Here is a 26,952-nt window from a genome sequence, read left to right as displayed (position 1 = left end):
CTCATTCCAAGGGAAGAGAGCTCTATTCTAGTTCATTAACCCTTATTATCTACAACAATAGACAAACTCTCTCTGCCCATAAGAATCCTGAGAACTTGAAAACATCCCGCTTCAGAGTGGGATGTGATTCAGGGGGTTGAGCACTTGCCCACCATGTATGAGGCCTTAGGTTTGATCCTCAGCACCACATAAACAACAACAACAACAACAAAAATCCAGCTTCCCAAGCTCTATTTCAGATATAGTAAAATCATTCTATCTCTGGAAGAAAGAAATCTGGAAATTTGCATAAATCTCCTTAGATGATTTTAGTGATCCTTTAAATTTAGGAAGCACTGATCTACATTGCATTAATGCTTACTTCATATATTTATTATCTAGCCCTATAACCAGATTTCTAAGATTCTTAGAGCAGAAACTAGGCCTCAGGTGATATGTTTTAGCTTTTCAGGCACATTTTCTATCTTTTTTGGAGAGGTATTACCAGATCTAACATTATTTTAGGAGAATTATGTGAAATGGACAGTATATGCATGCTTATGTTAAAGATATGCCCTAGAATCTAACTTCAAAACAGCTTATATGAAGTAGTGGGGGTAAAATCACCTACAGAGAAATAAATTTAATAAAAAAATTCTTTTATGAATTACTTTGTTTTATCAGCTACCAAAAATTCCTCAGAATTTATTTTTACATTTACATTCTATTTATTATATAGAAAGTTACTTATACCAAAAAGAAAATACATAAACAGGGTTGAGGTAGAACTCAAATGGCCCAAGACTGATTTTTTGGTGAAATTGTGATAGATACAGTCTTAATTTGAGTAACTATACAGTATTCCCTTTAATTGGGGGAAAAAAATTGAAAGGAAGCCTTCCTTTCCAACTTGTTTTGATATCTAACATGGTATCTAACAGCAAGTGTTGCAGAGAGTAAGAAACACATCAGTGAAAAATGGATAAAATCACACTTTTATCATCACCCTGAAGAATAAGGAGTGAGTAGTCTTTCATTCATTCTAACAAATATTTATTGGGTACATGCCATGTAAGGAGTTCTGTTCTGGCCTTTTGTATGCTGCAGTGATTAAGCAAAAGAACTTTGAAAAAGAGACTATGCAACGCCTAGAAGAAAACTTGGGGTCAACACTCCAGCATGTAGGCACCAGCACCAACTTTTTCAATAGGATTCCTAAAGCTCTGGAAATAATACCATGAGTTAATAAATGGAATGGCATCAAGGTGAAAAGTTTATGCAGGTTCTGAATAGCAAAGGAAACAATTAGGAATGTGAAAAGATAACCTAAAAATTGGAAAAACTTTTTACTAGCTACACTTCTGAAAGAGGATTCATATCTAGAATACATAAAGAACTTTACACCAAAAAAATCAAATAACCCAATAAATAAATGGCCAAATGAATTAAACAGACATTTCTAAAAAGAAGAAATACAAATGGCCAACAAATACATGAAAAAAAGTTCAACATCAGTTATTCTAATGCAAATCAAAACTACACTAAGATTCATCTCACATCAGTCAGAATGGCAGTCAACAAAAATAATGGGGTTACTCTTGGAAGAGAATTACTCTGGAAGGTACGCAAGGTACTGCTGGAAGAGTAATGTTGGGGAGTAAAGGGCAGGAATTAGGGTTCAGTTTAGGAGATATAATATTAAGTTTGGTAGGTCTATACTATACCAAGTGGAAATAACAAGTCGGCATTTGAATGTATGAGTCTGGGGTGCAGGGAAGGGGTCAAGAGGTCAAGATAGAATTTTTTAGTCAATCTTTAGTTTGCATTAAAACCATAAAATCTGATAAATTCACGAAGTGAAGGAATGTGGATAGAGAAAAGGTATGGCATAAGGATTTAGCCCCGAGACAACTCAAAGAAGTAGGAAAGATAAGGAAGAGAGCGAAGACCACAGAAAAATGCCCAGTGAGCTGAGCAAGATCCAAGAAAGGGTGGTGTCCCCAGTACTAAGTTGGAAATTAGGACAAGAGCATCCACGTCAAATGAGCTGAAAGGTCAAGTGAGATAAGAATTGGGGATCAGTCATGAAGCAAAAGTAAAGTCTCTAATGACCTCGGCAAGCACAATTTTGATAGAATGAGTAGGGAAATGATGAGAAAAGGTGGGAGGAAAGAAAGAGGTGCAGATGATACAGACAACTGTTTCTAGAAGCTGATTATAGAGGAGCTAAATAATGAGATGGGAGTTAGAGGAGGAAGTACAGCCAAATGACTTTTTTTTAAGTCTAATATATCATGGTGCAATTATGCCAACCAAAAATCATAGCAGAAAAAAATGATTGATAGGACAAAGGAGAATAACAAGAATAATATCCTTTTGAAAAATCACAGGAAAATGGGAGGAAGTGGGCCAGGGGAAGTGTTGGTCTCAAACAGAGAACAGGTATGTTTTCTGCAGTCAAAGAAGGGAACACAGAGTAAGTGGATATAGATGTGAGTAGTCCATAAATATGGTTGCATAAAATGGCACATACCAGACCTCAAAAATTCCAGAACTCTACATTTCATAACAAGAGAAAAATATAGGTTACCATTCTGTTTTTACTGAAATAACCTTTTTTAAATGATTTTGCATGAATCTAACTTATGGATAAACATGGTTTTACAAAGGTATTGTAATCCAATTACCTGGAAAAGAAACCTACAAAATGTCAATCTTCAGTCAGGTAATCAATCAAAACTATCTTGCCATTGAATGCTTCCTAACAATGAGTAGAGGAATTTGAAAGCTTTATTTCACTTGAGGACACTAATCTTGATATTTTATTATTAGTCTTCTGATTAATTAGACCATAACTGAATGATCTATAATTTTCTTCTGTCAATAGTTGGATCCAACAACAGAATGAGGCAGTTAGTTGTGCCCTGGTTTAATCAGTAATGCCATTTCTCCATCAACTTTCCATTTCATTTGACAAGAGTCCCTGGATTGTGGTAAATTTGATTTTGAAATGATATTTTAAAAGCAGGGAGAAACTGATAAGGCTACTAAAGGTTCACTTGTGTATGAGATCCAAAAGGTCATTAACTTTGCCTCTTCTCCACTCCAGGCCAACTTCCCTGGATTGCTGAAGCATCAGTTCTTGGATCATAGTCAGACTTGATCACCATCCAAAATAAATCAATGATATAGGAAAAGTTAAACAAGATTGGCTGTTAAACCCTTGAGAGCAATCGAGGTTTGCATTGCCCATTCTGATGAGCTCACAAAAAAAGTGGAATAATGAAACTACACAGCACTCTAAAACTCTAAGCTGATTTTCCCATAGAGTAGGAGTGTATGCAGCATATTCTCCACATTCAATGGCTTAAAAGTGCCTCTTGTAAAATGCAAGAACATCTCTGTCTTTTGAGAATATGTGATATTTACACACAGATGTTAAATTTTTTCAAATTGATCCCAAAATTATGACTGAGCTAAAACCTGCAATGATTTTGTTTCTATTAGTTATTGAGAATCGATCATTTTACTTCTGTTGTATTATATCACTTTTCTCTCTTTCTAGATTGGTGGACATAGAGTTGCTCTACCAGCAGAACAATTCTTTTGGGCACTACTGAATTAAATTGTTTAATTTCCAAATACTAGAAGCTTTTAGAACTTGGAATTAGACATTACCCATCACATGTTAATCCATTCTTCATAAGAGTTAAATGAAAATATAAAGTACTTAGATCTAAATAGAAGAAAAATCATTAGGTAATTGACAATATTATCTTTGGGTACATGCTGAGTCATTAATAAACACATGAATCTTTACAAGGTACATACCTTTGGAAAATCAAGCATAGGAAATATTTGAAAGAAAGGAAAGCACCTGATAATCAGAAGAGATGGTGTCCAAAAGGACAAGTTGAACTTTTCAAGTACAATGCATGAATCATTAATATTACATCAATTATTTAGAAAACAATTTTTATTTTTCAGTGAATTGTGAAAAGATTCATAATAGTTGGGTTTTGTGATTATAACACCACTTCTGTTTACCTAAGAATATCTCTGTCTCTTGTTTTATATACATGTGCCCGTAATCACAACCCAAAGTTAAAGATGTTATAGATGTTTTTAACCTTAACCAGTTTCCTTGTATTAACTTTTACAATTACTGAAAAAGAAATTTTAACATTTTTAAATACCTGTGTCATAAAGAACGGCAGCAAAAAACATTGGAAAAAAATAATTATGTAATAGCTGATAAATAATTCTGTACACAAAATATAATAATATAAATGCATTAATGTTTCTAATCATATTTTTCTACCTTGCACTTACAAGAGAAATCTAACCTTTCTCACTTATTTCCTACCTAGAAATTTCATGGCTGAGTCAGAACTTGAACTCAAAAGGGAGAAGGGAAATGAGTCAGAAATTCTTTGAAATGCGCCCCCCCCATATATATGCATATGTGTGTATATACATATATGCTAATTTTCTTATCCATATTAACAGAAAATAGTTCTGTCTCCATAATGTCATCTAATGTTATAAATGCAAAGTTAATAGCAAAATTAAAAAGCCTTTCACTAGCCAGGCATGGTGCTGCCTCCCTATAGTCCCAGCTACTTGGGAGGCTGAAGCAGGAGAATTGCTTGAGTCTAAGAGTTTGAAGCCAGTCTAGGCAACAAGCAAGACCTAATTCCAGAAGCAGTTCTTCTGAGCCCAGACACCCATCCTTTACTACTTGGACCCTGTTTGTGGTTAAGGAGTACCTGTAGGATACAGAATGCTCAGCTTTGGTCACACTTCAGAATGGGGCCTATTTAACTGAAATTTGTCTTTCCCCTCAGGAGGAGCTCAATCTCACAGCTTCTAAGGTACCCAAGGCTTAGATTTCATTATTTATTCATGATACTGCAACATTCAGTAAGCAGGATAAATGGAAGTGCATCTGAATTTTACTTGTGGTATGAATATGCACAGCAACTTGTCATGTCCTTTGTAGTAAACTCTGGATGGTCGTTCGCATGTGGAATAAAAGGTAGGAACCAGATACTGCTCAGCATCTACCAAAATGTGAAGATCATTTCTTATGCTCTAGTCCCCAATAACAAATACAGCCTTTAGATATTCGATAGATGATATATTAAACAATTCTTTATTCCCAAGTATACCCAAGCAGTATTTTTCATGAAAAAAAGTATGACTACTTTGTACTCCATTAATCAATAATGCATTAAAACTGGTTTCTACAAACTCTCATGGCAACACAGTTTAGTAGGAAAAAAGAGGACATTAATGATTAAAGACCTACAGGCCCCTCCAAGCCACCAATCACTTATTCTTGCAGCCTTGCATTTTTCAAATTCATTTGCTAGGATATGGGAAGGGGACCCAAACAAAGCAAGCGCTATGAAATGTTCACTGAGAACACTGGATACATGTTTTCAGGAGTCAGCAAGTGGTCAAGGGCAGCAAGTTCGCTCCAATTCCATCACCATGCCACTCCACCCTACCCCCCCCACCCCTGTAAGGGAATAATGCAATGACATCTGTGAGATAATAAGTTCAATGGAGGATGTGATTAGGATTGAGTCAGGTTTCAGAGCAGAATTTAAACAGGGATGTTTCCCAGCAGTCCCAGGATTTTTAATCGTCTTTCCTCTGCACTTGTTTCAAAAGAAGCAAGAAGGATCCTCCTATAACCTTAGCTTCCTGTTCAGGTTGGCTACAGTGGACACCAGAGTTCACATCTAATTGGCTTATCCACTCTGAAAGCAAACACAAAGAAAAGGAATCTACTTTTCATGGTACAAATTGCATATTTTCTTTTAACATGTATAAACGTGAAGCAAAATTCAAGAATCTTTAAAGAAAAAATCTGTTAATGAGTAAAAGGTACAATCCAGCTCTTTCTTCTTGAACATTTCCTTTGGAAAGTCTCTTAATTAGCCTCCATTTAAACTACTCACGAAAGGTCTGGGGGTACAGCTCAGTGGTAACACACACTTGCTTAGCCCTGGATTCTATCTCCAGGAAAAAAAAAAAAAACTTAAATTACTCACTCACCAAACTAATATCCATGTTGAAATCAAATGATAAGCATCTGTTAAAGAAAAATCAGTGGTTTTTTTCTATTATCACGTACTCAACACAACACACTTATATTGGTAACCAAAATATGTCTGTGGATTTTTCTCCAACACAAGAAATTCTCCAGAAGACACCAAATTAGTGTCCTATGATTCACTTTGATTCTGACATTACTTATGTGAAGATAACTTCAGACCTCACAAGTAAAAAGTTCAGTCCCAGAAGACTACCCCTTCCTGCAGATTCCAATCATAAGCCCCAGGTTGTGACCTGTGTTTGTGGACAACTGGCTATAAATTGGGGTTTCCATGATCCCTTTCTTGGTTAATTGTTACAACAGCTCACAGAACTTAGGGAAATGCTCATGTTTCCTAATTTATCATAAAGGATATTCCAAAGGATAGAGGTGAATAGGCAGATAGAAGAGAAGCACATGACAAGGTACATGGAAAGAGTTATGGAGCTCCTATGCCTTCTTGGGGAAAAACATCCTCCAGAACACCCCTGTGTTCAGCAATTTGGAAGTTCTTCAAACCTAGTTGTAGGGTTCTCTAATGGAGGCTTTATTACATAGGCATGACCATATTAGATCATTGATATTGGTGATCCATGCAACCTTCAGATCCTCTGCCCTCCTAAAGGTCAGAGGGTTGGGCTAAAAGTCCTGATTTTCTACACATGCCTCCCTTTTTCTGGTGACCAGTCTCCATCAAGAAGCGAGATAGGGGTTCTGAGTGATCAATTATTTCATAAGTCATTTCATTAGCATATGAAAAAAAATCACTGTGGAGATTCCAAGAGTTTTAGAAGCTGTGTGCCAGGAACCCGGGACAGCAACCAAATATATGTTTCTTTTTTATTTATTTTTATTGGTCCATTATAATTGTACCTAATAGTGAGATTCATTATGCCATGATACATGCACATGACATAATTATTATATCACAATATCACAGGGTCCTTCTATCACACTAGTCAATTATAGGCCCATCAGGTGGCCTATATATTGACCAACAGATATGTTTGTTTCTGCTCTGTTTCTACTGGCTGAACTTGATAAGATAATCAAAGCATTTAGTTAACTATTAAGTGAACTACTTAAACATAGGTCCAAAAATATATATATAAAGATATTATTCCACAAAAACCTATCTGACATTTTTGAGAGACATTCAAAACATGACCACTATCAAAACTTGCTATTTTATTAGGTATGAATAAAATAGAAGAATCACAAAAATCTAGATGGAGTGTGAAGACATGCACCTTCACAAATATTTTAAATTTTTTTACCCTTTTTAGAAAAACAGAAATCTGGAAAATAGACCATCAGGTACAAAGAATTATGGGTACAGTATAGCCACAAAAAAAGATAAAAAGATTCAATCAACGGAGTGTCCCTCAAAGTAAGGCCATAGATTATATCAATAAGATTAGCAAAAGAATATACTTTTAAATGTTTTACACTAACATAATATATTTGAATTAGGTGTATGTTTTCCAGCCCTTTCCAAATGGCTTTCTCAACTAATCCACCACCCATTGCTCCTAACCACTTGGGGAAGAGGGCTTCTACTGTTTTCTTAATCTAACCAAATTTTGCTTTCTCATAGTACTCAACCTCTCCCAAGGCAGACCCCTAAGAATTGTATTTATTAGGAAATCTCCATGTAGCATGATTTAAAAAAAAAATGCTGCAAGTAAAAAGATAGCAAGGCTTTTCATTCCAACAGGGAGTCATGATAAGGAAACCTATCAACCTGCATGAATTAAGATTTCATTTTGGTTTCAATTTACTTTTAACCCTGTTATCATCCCATGACATTTTGTACTACTGGGTAGGAGGGAGGGGGTATAAGTATTTTGTACAGATGTAATTTATGGCAATTTAAACTGAGTCAAGAAGTTAATAACTTTGAAATAATGCATGCACCTCATACTGAGTTTAATCAGGGTTTATTAAAAGATGGGTTACTTATACCTTTTTGCCCTTCGTGTATCCTCATTTAAAAACAAGTTTGCCAGGAATTAAGTCAACAATCCTTATGGTACTCTTAGTATTTTCCGAAATGTGAGGCTTTCTTTTTTTATATAAAAATGGCTTAAGTCGGGACTTAAATGGTTAAGAAGGGTCCAAGAGCTCACCTTCACCATTGCTCCAGTGCATTATCAGCAGAAAGCACATTTCCTGTCCCTCTGAAATTGTGGAAAATGACACTGTTGTGAAGCCTCTGGGACTTCTCAATAAACATGAATATTCAGCACCAGAACAGAACCTTCAGCACATCAAATTAAATGTAACCTTAAGAAGGGTTTATCATTTTTAACTCATTTTCATTCCCCTCCCCCCAGACTTCTCTTCCCAACTGAGTAAGATGACTCTGCACCTCTACCCAAGTCAGCCTGAATTTTACATAACTGAGTGAGGAAGCAAGTAGTTCCCTTCTCTGGGGCTCTAGGGTGAGGAGCCAGGCAGTCACCAGTCAGTATTAAATCTAATAATTTTATCAGGGACAAACTTCACAGACTATTCAAGTTCTATACGAATGTGTTAGCAATTCTCAGTGAGTATTGATAGGGTGCAAACATGAGAATCCCAATGGAAACTGGTTTAAGTAACAGAGGTTTTTGCTTCAATTCACCTAGAAGGGCAGGGAGTGAGATGGACGGACGCAGGTAGAGCTGGTTGAAGGGTTCATATTTCTTTTTCTTCCATAGTCTCTGTTTTCCCAGGAAATCATCACTGTATAAAGACAAAGATAGTGTGGGTATGGTCCTCAGAGTCTGCAAATTCAATGAAAAGAGCATCCCTTGACTATTTATGCCAGTCTTCAGACTGGGCCACCTCTATTTAGGTAACATGCCTATGCTCTTGGTAGAGAACTGAGGGACACATGACTGAGAATCTTTTCAGAATCTCAGGTTGCAGGAAAACAATACCATTCTCAAACTGAACAGATGCAGAACAGACTACAAAAGTAAGAGAGCCAATATCCACAAATACCTCTTAATACAACCAGTAATGGCGGTAGGCAGGAGGATAAGCACTGGTGACCACAGGGTACAAGCTTCCGGGTAAAGGGCTGTGTGGGAAGACTGGACCTACAAGTTGCAAGTGCCTAAGTCACCTCCTTTAGATTGTTTTCCCTCTGTGAAGCAAGCCCCAGTTTGTAGATTTACTTAAAGAGTTAGATATTCTCTTTGGAAAGCCCTTAGCATGGCACTTGTCAGAGAGTAGATGTCCAGTAAACAAAAATTATTTGGACAAAACTAAAGAACCAAGATTAATTCTAAATCTCAGCTGAAAAGAAGCAGCGATTTTAAAACATACTTTAAAAATACAATTTACCCTCTATGTCAGCAAGTAAATAAATGGACATATTTGCTTTAAAATATTTCAAATAAGAAGTAACCTGAATTTATAAAATTTCAATTATATATAGTGTACATATCAATGTATTCTTATACGGAGTTTGTTGGAGTATTACAATGATTAATTCTCAAACAAAGCATGCTCTGAGGGTGTGTAGTTGCAATAACTATGTTGCAAATTATTTCAGTCTCAATATTCACATTGATATTTAATATACACTGAATAATTAGCACTACTCAAACTGGGCTAAATGGGTTTCTAAAAACAGAAACACACTCAGGCAGCAGCAAAGACTTGTGGGTAAACAGGGAATGGAAGGTTATTCAGAGTTTGAAATCCCATCTCCAGCTCTCACAGTTAAGCTGCTCTGCAACCTCACCTGACAGTGCCCTGACTTCTCACCACTCAACACATCTGCAAAATAGAAAGCTTTTGGACACTAATCACTTCTAAAAGAGAGTTTTTGTTTGAGAACATGACATGGAAAATAACTTATTTCAATTCTTAAGTTCCAGTCACCTACCACGACAATTTTATTAAGTGAGGCAATAATGAATATGTATATACCTATCCCTCTTGTTGCACATACATATTAATTGAGTTTCAATGTAAAAATCCAAAGATATTATATAAACATACTTCATAATTAATAAAAGGATTGAAATCCACAGAGAATCAGAGAGATACAGGGGTGGGCGTAGCCCTAGAATTGACCTACTCCAATGTCTTCCTTTTACAGTGAGAATGAAGACGAGTACATATTTTCTAGGGTAAGATACAGAAAACGTCCATATTACCACCTCAATTAGGCAAGAGAATTTTATTAGTTTAAAAGTTATTTTAAGTGCAGTATTAGTTCTTTCAGACAATAGAGTAGAAAAACATAAGTTTTTTAACAAAGGAATATGTAAGAGGAAGGACTGAAGACAGACGGTACAGATCAAGGACTGAAAACATGTTGAAAAGATGTCCTTGACAGGGGAAATGTAGGAAGATCCTTAGCCAAAGAGAAGAATGGAAGAGCTGAGGGAACCAGGGACTCCTGAGAAAGTCCACTCTAGAACCTTCAGTCCCACCAAGACCTCACATGGCCATCTACAGAGTGAAGAGGCAGATAGATGTACTTCAAAGGGAGAAAAGTAAGTGTTAGACCAGGACGCAAGAAAAGACCACTGACTCCAATTAAAATCAAATTAAAGCAAGCTTATTATTTCGACCGGCCAGGCTGCCTCTCCCTCCCAAAACGGCGGGAACAAGACAGCACCCCAGCTTCCTGCAGCCCAGCTTTATAGCCCAGAAAGTTACACAAAGGGGGGTTACAGATAACACAACTCTGACAAGCATCACACTAATGGTAGTTTACATTTTTTGCTGGCCCCAACATCAGAATTTATGAGGATCATTAGAGCCTCAGAGAGGGTCGTTGTCTGGCCAGGGAAGGCCAATATTTATGAGGTGTCACTAAGTTTCAGAGAGGGCTGCTATCTGGTCAGAGAGCCAAGCATGGGTGAGTTCAAGGCACAGGCAGGCATTCCAAGCAGGTTCAGAATTTGCAGTAATTTATAGTAAAGCCGAAATTATCTTTTCATGGCTTTGTGGCGAGATGCCCAATTTTAAGAAAAGATCAGATTGGGTCTATCATAAGTACTAGAAATCAATGAAAATTTTCACCTTAGGAGCCAATGTCAGGCTACCAAACTAGCATTTGATAAGGAAAATGTTAAATAAAATGTTATCACATCATCTGTTTTGAGCAACTATGAGAAAATTCCAAAGAACAGGTGATTATGACCAGACAACATGTGCCAAATGCCTAGAGAATAAACAAACCAATTGCATTTAATGATAGAAATTTTAAGGAATCGTAAATAAACAGTCTCTGTGACCTTATTTTTATGGGTCTGAGAACAACTGCTCAAAAGTGACTTCACTGAGCAGGACTTTTGGAACAGTTAAGTGAGGAGCTCAGCAAATCCTCTCCTAAATCTAACACACTGGTCAAAAACTAAGGTTTTCATGATTCTAGAATGGACAGGGGTACAATTTTAATGGAAAGGGAGCATGGCAGAGAATAATTGCTGAACCCTGGGTGATAGCAGTGGGAGTCTCTGGAGTGTTAGCCTAAAGCTGCTACCAACTCCATCCCTAGCCCAGTCAGCAGGAGCAGCCCAAGAGCCGCCCAAGAGCCTTGCAGCCTGGGACAGGCTGTGAAGCCAGCAGCTTTTTACCCAAGGGAGGATGTCTTGATTCAGAATAAGGGTTAGAAAAAGCCTATGCTCCTGTGCTGTCAGAAATACTAGTCATCTTGATGTTTAAAAGCACAGGGAGGACCAAAGTGACAGGAACCTTGAGGTGGTGAACCTGGCTGGGTCCAGTAACAAGTCACAGACTATCCTGTAACCTAACAGGGAGATCCAGGCACTGTGTGGGCCTTGGTCTGCCACTGCACATCCCAAGCAGTCTGGGACTCTTCACACAAGCATAGATGAGACTAGATAGCAATTCATGCATCCCTCGCTGAGCAGGAAGTCAGCAAACAGAAGAGGCCTGAGCAGGAAGGCAGGGAAGACTCAAAAACTGATTATTGAACCCAGTTCCTGAACCACACAGATATTCACCCTTGGCAAAGGATAAAAATGTGATTGGCTTGAGAAGCTTGAACACAACGTTTGACCAGTTGTTGTCCAACCACCAAGTTATGTTGACTCCAGGGGGCCCTCTAGGAAGCCAGATTTTTAAATTGAAAAAAAAAAAAATTTTTTTTTTTTTTTTAAAGATAGTGCTAAAGCACTAAGGGAAGACAGCAGGTTTCATGCAACTTACTAAACAAATAAAACAGTAGAAAGAAAACTAAAAACTCAGCAGGGAGAAATTCAGAATCCAGAGTTGCTACAACATAACAAAAATTTCCATTTTTCAACAACAACAAATGAAATCTGGAAAGGGAAGGTATGCCCTCTATTGGAGGGCAGGATAAAAGTCCACTGAAATTATAAAGATTCCCAAGTGATGAATTTAGCAGATAGAGATTTTGATTATCAAAATATGTCTAACCACTATACATATGTTCAAGCACTAAAAGAATCATGCTCATAAAAATTAAAGGAAATTGTGAAAGTATGACACTTCAAATACAAAAACTCAATAGAAAAAAATTTTAAATGGAAAAATGATTTCTGTATTTAAAAAGCACAGTAACTACCTCAATTTACTAAATCTGACTCAATAAGAAAGATAAATAGTATTCCTTCAACAATTCACCCATAAGATATGTACCATAAGGTCAGTATTAGCAAACCAAAGAAACAAGAGAACCAAAATAACAGGCAACAGTAGCCATCTTGATGTATGTGAAAATAGATGCAAAAAATCCTCAAAAAATATTAACAGAACAAATCTAGTAACCTATAATAAAAAGTATGCACCATGACTATGTGGAATTTACCCCAGAAATGATGTAAATTTCACTTAACATCAAAGGACTGAGTAATGTATCATGTGGATTAAAGGACAAAAATGACATCAACATCTCATCAAACTCAGAAAGCATCTGACAATAATCTAACATCTACTCCTACTTAGACTCTTTACAAAGTAGAGAAAGAAGGGGACCTTCCTCAACCTGATAAAAACTCTATAGTTAATATCAAATTAGACTTTCCTCCTAAGTTTGGGAAGAAGGAAGATTCTCTTTGCTGTTTTCACTATCCTAACATGGTACTGGAAGTTCTAGCCAAGAGGAGGAGGAGGAGGAACAACTGAAGAAGACCAAGGAGGAGGAGAAAAAGAAGACTGAAAAGAAGGAAGGAAAGGGGGAAGAAGTAAAACTGAAACTTCCTTCAACAGGCAATAAAATATACTGTAGAAAATCCTGTAGCATCCACTCAAACTCTACTGGGACAAATAAGTTTCGAAAAATGTGCATAATACAAGATTAATGTTTCAAAATTTTATAGTTTATTTGTCCACCTTTATTGAGTTATAACTGGCATGTAATAGCCATACGTAATTAATGAATGCAACCTGATAAGCTTGGACACATGTATTTATTGTTAGCAAAATCATCACAATCTAGGTAATAATATCTATCACCTCCAAAAATTCTTTATTTCCCTACTTTAGTGTGCTTTTTGGTAATTTGTGGAAAGAACTTCACTTAATATTGGATCTAACCTCTTAACAAAGTTTAAGTACAGAATACCTTATTATTGACTGTAGGCACCAGCACAGTAGGTCTCTGGAATCAGCTTGGACAACTGTGACCTCCACCACGGCAATACTACTCCTGCATGCCCGGCCCCACCCCTGGCCATGGCTGCTATACTGTCTATTTCTGTAACTCCAATTACTGTGGATGCCCTGTATAAGAGAGACTATGCAACATCTGTCCTTCCAGAACCATCTTCTTTCCCTTACCACAAAGTCTTCTAGCTCCATATATGTTGGTGCAATGGTAGGGGCTTCCTCCATAAAATTTCATGGCATTGGAGTTTTTTTGTTTTGTTTACTTTTTTTAGGTTCACATTTTGCTTTTTTAAAATTTATTTATTTATTCCAATTTGTTATATATGACAGCAGAATGAATACATATAGAGCATAATTTTTCATGTCTCTGGTTGTACACAAAGTAGAGTCACATCATTCATGTCTTCATTCATCTACCTAGGATAATGATGTTCATCTCATTCCACCATCTCTCCTACCCCCCTAACCCATCCCATCCCCTCACTCCCCTTTGCCCTATCTAAAGTTCTTCCATTTCTCCCATGCTCGTCCCCACCCCATCCCCATTATGGATCATCAGCAGCCTCATATCAGAGAAAACATTTTGCATTTGATTTTTTGGGATTGACTAACTTCACTTAGCATTATATTCTCCAACTTCATCCATTTACCTTCAAATGCCAAGGTTTTATTCTCTATTAATGCTGAGTCATATTCCATTGTGCATATACACCACAGTTTCTTTATCTATTCATCTACTGAAGGGCATCAAGTTTGGTTCCACAATTTATCTATTGTGAATTGTGCTGCTATACACATTGATGTGGCTGAGTCTCTGTAGTATTTTTAAGTCCTTTGAGTATAAACCAAGGAGTGGGATAGCTGGTCAAATGGTGTTTCCATTTCTGGTTTTCCAAGGATTCCCCATACTGCTTTACATATTGGCTGCACCAATTTGCAGTCTCACCAGCAAAGTATGAATGTGCCTTTTTCCCCACATCCTCATCAACACTTACTGTTACTTGTATTCTTAATAGCTGCCATTCTGACTGGAATGAGATGAAATCTTGGAGTAGTTTTGATTTGGATTTCTTTAATTGCTAGAGATGTTGAATATTTTTTCATATATTTGTTGATTGATTGTATATCATCTTCTGAAAAGTGTCTGTTGAGTTCCTTGGCCCATTTATTGATTGAGTTAATTGGTTTTTGGTGTTAAGATTTTTTAGTTCTTTATATATCCTAGAGATTAGTGCTCTATCTGATGTGCATGTGGTAAAATTTCTTTCCTATTACATAGGCTTTCAATTCATCTCACTGTTTCTTTTGCTGAGAAGAAGCTTTTTAGTTTGAATCCATTCCATTTATTGATTCTTTATTTTATTTTTTGCACTATAGGAGTCTTACTAAGGAAGACAGGGCCTGATCTGACATGTTGAAGATTTGAGACTGCTTTTTCTTCTATTAGACGCAGAGTCTCTGATTTAATTCCTAGGTCTTTGATCCACATTGAGTTGAGTTTTGTGCACGGTGAGAGATGGGGTTTAATTTCATATTGTTGCATATGGATTTCCATTTCTCCCAACACCATTTGTTGAAGAGGCTATCTTTTTTCCAATACATGTTTTTGGTGCCTTTGTCTAATATGAGATAACTGTATTTATCTGGGTTTGTCTTTGCATCCTGTATTCTGTACCATTGATCTACAAGTCTATTTTGGTGCCAATACCATGCTGTCCTTGTTACTATTACTCTGTAGCCTAGTTTAAGTTCTGATATAGTGATGCCACCTGCTTCACTCTTCTTGCTAAAGAATTCTGGGTCCCTTATTTTTCCAGATGAATTTCATGATTGCTTTTCCTATGAGGAATGTCATTGGGATTTTGATTGGAATTGAATTAAATCTGTATAGTGCTTTTGGTAGTATGGTCATTTTGACAATATTAATTCTGCCAATCCAAGAACAAGGGAGTTCTTTCCATCTTCTAAGGTCCTCTTTAATTTCTTTCTTTAGTGTTCTGTAGTTTTTCTTGTAGAGGTCTTTCACTTCTTTCATTAAGTAGATTCCCAAGTATTTTATTTTATTTTATTTTTGGAGCTATTGTAGATGGGGTAGTTTTCCTAGTTTATCTTTCAGAGGATTTGTCACTGATGTACAGAAATGCCTTTGATTTGGGGGTGTTGATTTATATCCTGCTACTTTGCTGAATTCATTTATTAGTTCTAGAAGTTTTTCTGGTGGAATTTTTGGGGTTATTTAGGTATAGAATCATGTCATCAGCAAATAGTGATAATTTGAGCTCTTCTTTTCCTATCAATATCCCTTGACAGGCTGGGGATGTGGTTGAAGCGGTAGCGCGCTCGCCTGGCGTGCGTGCGGCCCAAGTTCGATCCTCAGCACCACATACAAACAAAGATGTTTTGTCCGCCAATAACTGAAAAATAAATGTTAAAAAATTCTCTCTCTCTCTCCTCTCTGTCTCTCTCTCTCCCTCTCTCTTAAAAAAAATCCCTTGAATTTCTTTAATCTGTCTAATTACTCTGGCTAGAGTTTCAAGAACTATGTTAAATAGAAGTGGTGAAAGAACACATCCCTGTCTTATTCCAGTTTTTAGAGGAAATTCTTTCAATATTTCTCCATTTATTTTGAAAATTTGTACTCCAATAAAATAGAAAATATCAAAGACATTGATAACTTTCTGGGGTCATATGATTTGCCTACCCTGAGTCAGGAAGATGTGCACAATTTAAACAGATCAATTTCAAGCAATGAAATAGAAGATGCCATCAGAAGCTACAAACCAAGAAAAGCCCAAGACCAGATGGATACACAGCTAAGTTCTACAAGACCTTCAAAGAAGAATTAATACCAATACTGCTCAAATTATTTCATGAAATAGAGAAACAGGAAACCCTTCCAAACTCATTCTATGAGACCAATATCACATTGATTCCAAAACCAGACAGAGACACATCAAAGAAAGAAAACTTCAGACCAACATCTCTAATGAACATAGATGCAAAGATTCTCAATAAAATTCTGACAAATCAAATACAAAAACATACCAAAATATAGTATACCACAATCAAGTGGGGTTCATCCTAGGGATACAAGATTGGTTCAACATACAAAAATCAATAAATTCATCACACCAATAGACTTAAATATAAAAAGCATATGATCATCTCAATAGACTCAGAAAGTGCATTTGACAAAATACAGCACTCCTTCATGTTCAAAACACTAGAAAAACTAGGGATAACAGGAACATATCTCAACATTTTAATAACGATCTATGCTAAGTCCCAGGCCAATATCAATCTCTTGGCAATATATACACTAACAGTGACCAATTGAAAAGGAAAATTAAGCAAAATATACTATTCATAATAGCATTTAAAAAACATTAGCTGGGCGAGGTGGTGACGCCTATAATGCCAGTGGTTCAGGAAGCTGTGGCAGGAGGATCATGAATTCAAAGCCAACCTCACCAATGGGGAAGCACTAAGCAACTCAGTGATACCCTCTATCTAAATAAAATACAAAAAAGGGCTGGGGATGCTGCTCAGTGGCTGAGTGCCCCTGAGTTCAATCTCTGACACCACAAACAAATAAATAAATAAATAATAAAAAGTATAAAATAGGGCTGGAGTGTGGATCAGTGGTAGAGCATTTGTCTAGCATGTGTAAGGCACTGGGTTCAATTCTCAGCACTGCATAAAATTTATTCATAAAATAAAGGTCCATTGACAACCAAAAAATATTGTTTTAAAAAGTATAAAATATTTAGAAATAAATTTAACAAAATAAGTTTAGTACACTGAAAGCTAAAAAATACTGCTGAGACAAATTAAAGATCTAAATAAATAGAGAAATATTTTATGTTAGTGAATTGAAAGATTCAAAATCAGTAAAAGAACTATTTTTCCCAAATGTATTTTTAGACCATACACAACCAATCAATAATCCAGTAGGGAAATTGTCAAATTGACTTTAAACTTTATATGGGAATCAGAACCCAAAATAGGCCAAACTGTCTAAAACAGAAGAAAGTCAGAGTACTTATTTATTCTGATTTAAAATACATAATAAAGCTATAGCAATCAGGATCATGTGATACTGGCATAAAGACAGACACAGATCAAGGAAACAAAATACAGAAATAATTCCATACATTTATGGCCAATTTATTTTTGATAAGGGTATCAAAAATTGAGAAAGAATAATGTTTGAACAATTGGATATCAATAGGCAAAATGATTAATTTAGGAAATATATTGACATCATAAACAAAAATTAACTCAGAGTAGAAGATATCTAAGTGTAAGAGCTACAATGATAGAATTTGTATATGAAAATATAAGAGAAAATTTTCATGATCGTGGCTTCAGCAATAAGTTCTTAGATACAACACCAAAAGCATAATACATAAAAGCAAACCTTGGTTAGTTGGACTTCAGCAAAATTTAAAACTTTTTACTTAAAAAGATATCATTTAGAAATTGAAAACAAAATCCACCAAGAGAAAATGTTCATTTATCAGATGAAGTTCTAGACTATGTATTTTAAAAATAAAAATACTTGCCTCTTAAAATGCAAATATGAAAAGTCAATTCAAAACATAAAAATGAAAATAATTTATTGAAGAAGATATAAAAATAACTAACACATGAAAATATGGACAGTATCATTAATTATTATAAAACTCCAAATTTAAAACATAAAAATATTATTTTACACTAATTAGAATGTCTGCTATCCAAAGCAGGTAATTAAAAGTGTTGACAAAGATGTGGAGAAACTGAAAATTGCAAGTATTGCTGGCAGAAATGTAAAATGGGCAGCTACTCTGTATAGCAGTTTGGCAGTTTCTTAAAAAGTTAAACATAAATTTATATATGAACCCACAATTTTATTCCTAGATGTGAGTCAGCTTTTTATCACTGTTACCAAAACACCTGACAAGAACAACTAAGAGGATAAAAAAGTTTACTTTGGTCTCAGTTTCAGAGATTCAGTCCAACATGGCCTAATCCATAGCTCTGGGTCCAAGGTGAGGAAGAACATCATTCTAGAAGGGCATGGAAGAGGACAGCTACTCACTTCATAGCAGCCAGAGAAAGAAAAGGAAACCAGGGAGACAAGACATAATCCACAAAGACATGACCCCTGTGACATACTTCTCCCAGATGTGTGCCACATGCTTACAGTTCCCACCCAGGAGAGTAGTAATTTCAAGCTATTAATCCATCAAATAGATTAATCCACTGATCAGTATATAGCTTTCATAATCTAAACCTTAAACATTTGAATATTTCTATATTATCTATCATATGAGTTATTTGGGGGAGCCACCTCACATCCAAACCTTAACACTAGATAAATAAAAATGTACACACAAAGACTCATACCCAAATATTCATAGCAGCAGTATTCATATAACCAAAAACTGAAAACAGTCCAAATGCTTATCAACTGGAGAATGAATGAAGAAACATGTATCTGCTCAATGAAAGCATTTACAGCAATGAAAGACATTTTCGATATACCCTATAATAGAATATTATGCAAAAGATTACATATTGCATAAGTTAATTTATATAAAATATACGGGAATTTTATAGAACCAGCAGATCAATGGGAAATTTATAGAACCAGCAGATCAATGATTGCCTGATGCCAGAGGTAAGAGCAGAAAGTGACTGCAAATAGGTACAAGGGATCTTTCTGAGGTGTGACGTGAATGTTCTACAACTATATTACAGTGATGATTACATAACTCTATAAACTGATGAAGGTCATTAAATTGTACACTTAAAACGGGTGGATTTTGTGATATAAATTTTTATATTAGTAATGCTATTAAAATGAATGAATAACTAAATGCTTGATAGATTGGTAGATTCATACAATATAGATATACACACATACATTACTGTAAGTATAATTCATTCCACTTGTAAATATTATGTAAAAATTTATAATATATACATGTAATATGCATAGAAATACATAATAAACAACTTCTACCATTCTATCAGAAGATTCAAACAGTCCTCTGCCAATTTCAATTCATAAATTGGAAGAGATGTAGGAACTGATGAAATAAGAGGTAATGAAGCAAGAATATTTAAAGAGTAACTAAAAGAGTAAAAAACAATTCATGGCATAATAATTTGGCCAAGATGACCTACAGGTATTAAATTCCATGTTGTTTCATGTAAATGACATGTAAAGTAGACAATATTTGGATGACACCACAAGTGTTAATGTTGGTGTCTCCAAGTCCTAACATTAACATTGGAGATGTCTAGTAACCAAAATTATTCTGAATGGACATTTCTAAGGAACAGAAACCTTTAAAATGCACATTTTTTGCAGTTTCTCATCATCCTTACCAAGAAATTGATATACTGTGAAGTCTCTAAACACCATGGTTTTCTCTAATTGGAGTACTATAGAAATCTTTCCAACATTCATAATAATTCCTTATCTCAATAAGATATAATAAGTGTTTTCTTCTTTCTGAAGACTGGATAAAGCTGAAGAATGTTTCGTCTATACCCTAAATATGTTCATAGAAAATGGGATTTTAAAAAAATTACTGATACAGGAGTAACAATTGCAAAACCTAAAATACTAGCATATTAGGCACAGGAGAGTCTGGATGCTTTGAACCAAATTTAATTGGCAGTGTCATGGACCACACAGTATCAACAAAAGCGAAGATTCCCTGAAAAGCAAACATCTGAAAGTCAGCGGAAACTGAGGATGGTCATGGGATGTGGGTTGTTATGGAAACTGGTGTGAGAAGAAGGAAAATTGGGGGAATGAAAGAATTCTCATAATGGGCAGGGAGCTAACCTGTAAACTCTTTATAAAACATTTCTTCTTTGATTTATCAAGTTACCAGCTTGATCTCAGGTTGTTTCCATCAAATTAAAAAGTCTCCCACGATCGGGAGTCTGATCTCTGGTTTTGTCATTCTTTCCACAAGATTCTTAGTAGCCTGAGTTATAGGACACTGGGGAAAGAATTATGACACTAGTAATAAATTGGCCTTATTTAACAAGTTTGGAAGATCCAATCTGCATTTTCTTGGACATTCTGAAATGGCTTACTTATTCTTTCTCATTGTAGCCAATTACAGTCTAGTGTTTTCACAAAGTGTTTTCAGTAATCAGTGCTACTTTTATCTTTTATTAATGTTTTCCAGTACTTCCTTTTCAAATCATGAACCTGAAACTAGTCATCAGATGAAAAGAGAAGGCATTTCCATTTATTTTACTATTTATTTATTGCCACCTATGGAAAAAGAATACTTTAAGGTAAATATATTTGAGGTTAATAGATCTAAATAGAAGTTTAACTCCTGCTTAATCTCTTTAATCTTCTACCCAGGTACTGTTAACTGCACAGTCTGACAAAAAAAAAAAATTTCAGGAGCACAGCATGGTTATGATCCAGTGAAATTTCTTACAAAATCCTATATTCTGAATTGGTGACAGTTGAAAGTAAAAATAAGCCTGCTTAACATATTGACCAATTGAAATTATCAACATTTAGGTAACTTGTAGAAAAACAAGCTTATTACTAAATAGACTTGTAGCTTGATTAATTCAGGTATAAAAAAGGTCACAGAGATGTTATCTCATGAGCAATAAGAGTTATGTTTTCATGTGTGTCTGTTTTTAAAGCTGAAACACTTAACAATGCTCAAGTGACAACAATTCACGAAAGATGACAATCTATCAGCCCTATTTAACCAGGATTCCAGGACAGCATTAAGCCATGATGGTCCCAGACATCCTTCACATACCATGAATTAACTTATCATCTATACATGTAAAATGGTACTAACATACCAGGCAGGCTAGGAAGAATGAGGAAAGAGTAGCTCAATTATTTTTTATAATTAATTTTCTCTCAGAATAACAATAGACAAAAATTGGTAGAGAAAGGGTTGAGAGACTGATTTACTCAGACATTTTTGACAATGCTTACTCTTCCTACTCTGTCCTGAGCTTTGGCCAATGAGAACTGGCCATGGAGGGAGTGTGAATGAGAGATAGACTAGGATGAGAGACTGTAAAGAAATGATAGAATGGCCAGATAGCTCTGGTCTCAGATGCCTAATAATGGAGAGACTTTGGGAAGCTAATCTAACTTCTCTGAGCTTCTGTTTATTCATGTGTAAAATGAGTATCAGTGATAATTTTTTCAGAAGGCTAATGAAAGTATTAAATGCAATAAAGCTTGTCAAATACTCAAACTTCAATAGGGGCTCAATAAATAATAGCAGTTTTTTTTTCTTACTATTCCATCCACTTCTCACTCTTTCAATGGAAAAAGCATCCTGGATTAAATGCAGCATATACAATAGTCAATGAGAGTCCCAGTATGCAAGACACCTACTTACATAGGGAAATTGACTTGGAAATGGAGGAAGCAACTTAGAGTAGCTCTAAGGCTGTCAGTAAATTAGTTAAATAACTCAATATTTAAACTACCAAAGAGCCACTATTTTTACCATTTTCTATTAGAAAAGATTGTAATTTGATACTGCCTGAATTTTTGAGACAACGAGTTGAGTTAAACCTAAATAGAATCACTAGAGAACATGGGCATCCTGAGAAAGAAGTTTTATCCTTCAAGAAAAATATCACTGGTAATCAGAGAAATTAAAATAAAATAGGAATGAAATATTTTTCACACATAAATTAATACAAGGTAAAAATAAATAATAAATACCATAGCTGTTGATGATATGGATATCTTGTGGAGTATAAATTGCTGCAGTCTTTTACACTATCATTTGGCATCTATCTTATGTGCATGCCGCAGTCTGGCTGGGCACAAAATCACAAGCCACCACACAGCTTGTAGATTCAAACAGCAACTCTTTATTCCCGAACTCACACTGGCACTCTACAATCACGTTCTAGGGAAATCCACGTTCTCTGCCCAAAATCCACCTCCACTGGGCTTCTATCTCCCAAAAAATACTGTCTGAATCCCGTGAGAACTCAAGGGGAACTCAGGCAGCAGGATACGCCCTATTCCCAGCAGGAATAATCTTAAACCTGGAACGCCCTAAACCCGATTATCCTAAACCGGGAACACCCTAATCCGCCCTGGTCCTTGAGCAAGGTCACCTACATGCAATGTCACTGCAAAATGTCCTATTTCCACGAGTCCTTCCACTAAGCAACATGGGATACGCTGGAAAGGAAATTGTCATACCTACTTGGCTAATGGCTCCCAGCATCTCCCCCCTTCTGATTAATTAAACAACAAGCAATGTGGCTTAAGGACCGTGCCTGGTAGGTTGTCCAATTCAACATATGGTTCTTACCCATCATGGGAAAAACTGACCTTTAGGCGTCAGCCTCCTGTCTTAGGTTGATACCACTGCAATTGGATCATACCCGTCACTGACTACCGGTCCAGCATACAGCCATACTTGTGGATAGGTCTATGCACCAGTGGGGGGGTGAGGTTCTTTGCCTCACCTCTGTTGGCCCCCAAATTTGGCCTTGGTGCCAGTGGGGGAGTGAGGTTAATGTGGCTTAAGGACCGTGCCTGGTAGGTTGTCCAATTCAACATATGGTTCTTACCCGTCATCGGAAAACTGACCTTTAGGCGTCAGCCTCCTGTCTTAGGTTGATACCACTGCAATTGGATCACACCCGTCACTGACTACCGGTCCAGCATATAGCCATTGGCCCCCAAATTTTAGACCATCACTAGCAGAAGGGAGGAGGATACAGAAATGCCATGACACCAAGCCAATTGACGGCTCCTTGGGAAAAATTGCATCACTGGTGACACCATCAGCAAAGATATGCCAGCACTACCACAATTAACATGGGGTGCACTAGCAAGGAAATAAAAATTGCATCACTGGTTAATCACTGTCGCAGATGTAAGAATGGCCAAGCTGGAGTTCTGGATATCGGCTGTTATGGATGAGTCAAATCATCTTCTTTTCCATCTGTAGAAATTGTTTTAGTTAATCTCTCTGGAATCCAAATCAGCTGCTGTTCTCCCTGTGGAAACACACAAACAAAACCCCGACTCCAGACAATCACTGGGTCAGGACCTTTCCATTGTCCTGTTAGAATATCTTTCCAAAGTACCTTAGGCTTATGTACATTTTTTGGATACATATGTCTTTCCGCAGCACTAAGTCCTTATGAATCCAAATTTAAAAAGTTTAGTGTAAAAAGGGTTATTTTTAAGTTTATCTTTGGGGGATATATACCCCTTTCCAATTCCCTCTTTTTTGCTTTAATAAGTACATGTCTGTATCTAATAGTTGTCTTAGCCTTTTGCATTTTTTATCTGAAACACCTTACTTGACATTTTCAACCATTTTTTATCTTATTTCTATCTTCTAGTTTTTTTCTAAGGTTAGTACATTCACCCTTAGTTGCTTTTTTTCCTCCTAGTTTTTTTTTTTTTTCCTATTTTGTGGGTTTAAAATTTTTGTCTTCCTACATATTTTTTATCTTTCTACATCTTCTTTATCTTTTTTCTTTTTAACTTTCTATACTTCTGTCTTTAAAGTTTTTCACTTTAAATTTTTAATCTTCTTTATCTAAATATCTTTTATCCTATTATCTTCCCATTTTTTTTTAAAGTAATGCCTTTAAGATTAAGCTTCTTTCCTCCATCATGAAGGCATTTTAACCACCTTTAATTTAACCTTTTAAAGCCTTTAATTATCATCTATACTGTACTTTTAAATGTACTTTTTCACCACCTTACAAGTTCACTCTTTTAAACGAGGCTTAGATTTTGTTTAAATCGCTTCAATGTTAGTTTACATGGCTGCCCTTCAACCAAATGCTTTTTTTTTTTAAACTCCATTGAGAAGGTTTGTCTCAATCTGCCATGTACAAATACCTTTTTCTTCTTTCTTCCTTTCTCAAGCTTTTAAAGTAAGTCTAGTTTCCTCAAAATCTTTTTAAATGGCATTTTACAACTTTTTACTTTACCACACAGAGATTATCTCATCTAGAAACATTTCTTTTTCCTTTAACCTTTTATATTAAAATATATTTCCACATCTTGAATCTTTTTCTATCTCTTTTTTAACCGTTAACCCTTTTTATAAATTCACATTTTGAAACAACTCTTATAAAATTTCTGATTTAGAAAAATTACTCCACCTTAATAAGATGAAAGACTTTCATGTTTTTTTATGATACTATAATACTATAATTGAAACCCAACTGAAACTTCTTATATTCTTTGTATATAAATTACACATGATAGAATCTTAACACTTAGTAACCTTGTTTCAGCAAAGACACAGACCAAAGCAATATTAAACATTTTTCCATTTACCAATTTATGAAAACACACATAATGTTTAAATATATTACCCTATGGGACTTAATAAGTAAAGAGTACTTGATTTCATATTTAGTGGTTGATATTTTAACACTTTAGCTTTGTAAATTAATCAAATGTCTGTAAAAACCAAGATCTTAGACAAATGTAGTAAACAGAACTAGCCCTCTCTTTCTTGTTGAAGAAAAATCCTTCTACAGGATACCATGATGGTCCCATTGATATACTTAATAACTCGTCTTTAAAAAGCCATGGGCTACATTTTTGTATTGTATCAACATATGCCCTAATTATTCTTGGTCTCATTGGGGTGCCTCCTTCCTCTAACAATTTCTCTTGCTCGGAGGCGAACAACTTCAAACCTTGAGCCAACCATTTTCCCCAGTTTGCCTGAGAAAGTTCTAGGAACAGGCAACTTGAAATAAAAACAAAATAAATCAAAACAATAACACATTTTTTTTGAAATGTTCACCCATTTTTTTTCTCTTCCTCAAGGGTGAGAAATTTCACTTACCTGTAAGCTTCAGAAGTTCCCCACACAGGACGCCAAATGCCACAGTCTGGCTGGGCACACAATCACGAGCCACCACACAGCTTGTAGATTCAAACAGCAATTCTTTATTCCCGAACTCACACCAGCCGTCTACAATCACGTTCTGGGGAAATCCACGTTCTCTGCCCAAATCCACTCCCACTGGGCTTCTATCTCCCAAAAAATACTGTCTGAATCCCGTGAGAACTCAAGGGGAACTCAGGCAGCAGGATACGCCCTATTCCCAGCAGGAATAATCTTAAACCTGGAACGCCCTAAACCCGATTATCCTAAACCGGGAACACCCTAATCCGCCCTGGTCCTTGAGCAAGGTCACCTACATGCAATGTCACTGCAAAATGTCCTATTTCCACGAGTCCTTCCACTAAGCAACATGGGGTACGCTGGAAAGGAAATTGTCATACCTACTTGGCTAATGGCTCCCAGCATGTGCATATATTTTCACTCAATAATTCCACTTCTACAGAGTTCTGACATGTTCCAAATATACATGTCTAAAAATATTATTGCTTTCTTTTGTAAATAAAAAAAGTTTACCAATAAAAAAATATGAGAATTAATTATTTCGATTTGCTATGACTGCAGTGCAACAATTTTAAATCATAAAACCATTTCTAAATACCAATTTGGATAGAGGTTCCAGCTATAGTATTATCTGAAAAGTAAAAATATATATATAGTAAATATATATACATATAGTAAGTTACAAAATATATATAAGTTACAAAACAATCTTTATAGTATTATATTATTCATGCAAAAACAGTTTGTGTTAATAGGGTTTATTTGCTGGGTGTGATGGCACATGTCTCTAATCCCAGTGTCTCAGGAGGCTGAGGAAGAAGCTCAAGTTCAAAGTCAGCCTCAGCAAAAGTGAGGCACTGAGCAACTAAGTGAGACCCTGTCTCTAAATAAAATGCAAAATAGGGCTGGGGATGTAGCTCAGTGGTCGAGTGCCCCTCTGTTCAATCCCACTTCCCCACCTCCCCCCGCAAAATAGGGTTTATTTGTGCTTATGTTCAAAAACATGATTCCAAATGCAAAATAAAACATGTATAAAGATACATAGCAAATCGATAATAGCATAGTTGTTATCTCTGAGGAATGGATGGTATTGAAAGAAGATGGTACAGAGGGAGTTAATTTTACACTCTACTCTTTTCCCATTACTTAAATTTACATCAGGTGTACATTACTTTTGTGGTTAAAATATTTTAAATCATAACCAATGGATTTAACACCTGATTTGATCCAGGTGTGCTCCTAGAAGCTTCACAGGCTCAAAGGTGTAAAGTATAAGCCTCTCATTTGAGAAGAGAGCCCCTCACCCCGCCCGTGACCTCTCCCCACTGGACTCCCTAGGCAGCTGTTCCC

Source organism: Marmota flaviventris, chromosome 5 (assembly GCF_047511675.1).
Source record: "Marmota flaviventris isolate mMarFla1 chromosome 5, mMarFla1.hap1, whole genome shotgun sequence".
NCBI classification, from domain to species: Eukaryota; Metazoa; Chordata; class Mammalia; order Rodentia; family Sciuridae; genus Marmota; species Marmota flaviventris.
The sequence above is the reverse complement of the archived record's forward strand: the minus strand, read 5'-3'. Positions refer to the sequence as shown.